This window comes from Centruroides sculpturatus, unplaced genomic scaffold, assembly GCF_000671375.1.
Source record: "Centruroides sculpturatus isolate CEXI.00-Female unplaced genomic scaffold, Cexi_2.0 scaffold477, whole genome shotgun sequence".
In the NCBI taxonomy this organism is placed as follows: Eukaryota; Metazoa; Arthropoda; class Arachnida; order Scorpiones; family Buthidae; genus Centruroides; species Centruroides sculpturatus.
In genome coordinates, this window is record NW_019385213.1 from 462,266 (window position 1) to 464,733 (window position 2,468).

Sequence of the window (2,468 nt, forward strand, 5' to 3'; positions counted from 1 at the left end):
TTTTTGTTTTTGTATAAACAGTTTTATGCTATAAATTATTATGTATAATTAAAACTAGTTGATTATCTATACCAATAAGTCAATGATTTTGTTGCAGAGTGTATTTTACATAATTCTAAAAGAAGCTTCCAAAACTTCAAAATAATACATCAAAAAAATCACAGAAGTCATATTTTATTAGAGGATTATATATTAATAAACATTCAGACCTGAGTTCTTTACTCAACTTTAGGAATATAAAGTTAATATAAACTTTAAAATATCACAGCAGAGTTGAAAAAGTTCAAAGAATTTTTAAAATTGTTTTAAGCTTTATGATTTTATTCTTGTTCTATTTGATTGACGAAAACACCTTATAAAGTTTTATCTTTTTGAGTCTTGTAGTATTTTAGTGTTTTTGAAGCATTCCTGAAGATGAATGAAGAACTTAAAATTTAGGCTGAATGTACAGTGCATTTCAGAAAGACTTATATCTCTAGTCTTAATAGATATAGAAGCTTATATCTCTAGTCTTAATAGATATAGAAGCTTATATCTCTAGTCTTAATAGATATAGAAGTTTGATATCTCGAAATAATATTTTTCAAGATATCAAACTGTGTTTCTAATTTTGTAACTTTAAAATTTCAAGTGGTAACTTGTAGCATGTTTTTTTTTTTTAAGAATTTTTAATGCTGAATTTAATATTGCAGTTAGATTATCTAATTGAAATGTCAAATTTAACATTAAAAATATATTAATAAAAGGACTAAGAATAAAGAATGGTTAAAGTTAGTCCATTGGGAATTTTTTTTGTAAATTTCTAAGTTCATTAAAAATATATTTTGTATCTATCTATTAAATTACTTTTATTTGTAAATTCTATAAATGATTTTTTGTAAATATTTTCTGTCAGTTGTTTTAAAATTTGTTCTACAGTAATTTAAGTCTTTATTATTTTATTTGAATATATTTTTATAATTAAAACTAGTTTATTTTAATTATTCATAATGATAATATATTAGAATATTTTATCAAGCTATTAGAACTTCTAAAATATGTAAAAAACAAACTTTATCAAACTTTATATATTTCCTTCATGATTTTTTAAAACATATATAAAGTCTGATTGTATATATTTGTGTATATGTTACTGTGAATGTCCGAAATGGGAGGAATGTCAACATTCTCTGGTAAATGTCAACATTCACACATTTGTATGTGTTGACATTCACCGGCAAATGTCCACATTCACAAATATTGGTCTTTCACAGTAACATATATATATATACAATAGAATCCCAATTAATCAAGATCCATTTAACCATTATTAGAGGCAAATTGTGGAAGAGTACTGTGTTTATAAACACATGGTAATATAATTCAGCACAATTCATTTCCCAAATCTTGGTTGGGTAGCGAAGATTTATCAAATATCAAACTCCTATGTATTTATTGAAAAAGATTAGAAAAGGACTCTAGAAGTTTCAAAAATAAATTATTCTGAGTACTTTTCACAAACAATATTAATTTTGAAGGATTAGAGAAATTTGTAATCTTATATTTGCTTTAATAAAAATATAGCTGTAAATAAAATTAAGGTTTATTTTATTATATAATTTAAAAGTCATTACAGTTAATAAATAGGTTTAACTTAGCATATATTGTACATGTTAGTGCATTCAAATCCAGTTCATTTAATAAATTATGAAACATTCTGTATTATCTGAGTTTGATTATCTTCATGTATTTTTGAGTACAAAAATAAAACATTCATATAACTCATTGTGTCTCTCTCACATCTCTGGGAGCAGCCATTTGAAAGCAAGATGATTATCAGCATGCAGTTAAGAAGTTACCATCTCAATCTCATTACCTTGTATAATTATGTATATATAAGATTTATATGTATATATATATATATCTTGTGTTATCATGTACTAATTCAAGGACATTCAACCAATAACTATAATGTAAGTACAGTAATTGAATCTGTTTTCTGCCAATTAACACAATTGGATATAAATTAACAGACTTAAATTCACAAAAAAAGCAGCATTGTAAACTAGATGAATAACAAAACTGTATAATTAATTAAGAAAAAGTAGTGTAAATATTTTAGGATTAATTATACTCTTGTTCTTATTTGTAACATTGTTTCTGTGCATTTAAGTCCATTAATTACAGTATGTAAGTTGTGACATGCAGGCTTTACATCACTGTAATAATTGAAAAAGAACAATATAGTTTTATAGTGAATTGTATATTAAATCCTTTACCGAATAAATAGCACATCAAATTGTGTGACCTAGAATTAGTAAATCAAATGTATATTATTTTTGAGAATGTTTAAAAAATAATTGAAAACAATTTCTTATCTTTTATTAAATGCTTAACCATTAATACTTGAATAAATATATCAATTTTGAGTTTGATCATAAGAATAATATATAGTTGAGTCCACTTATATTAATTATGATTGAATTGTT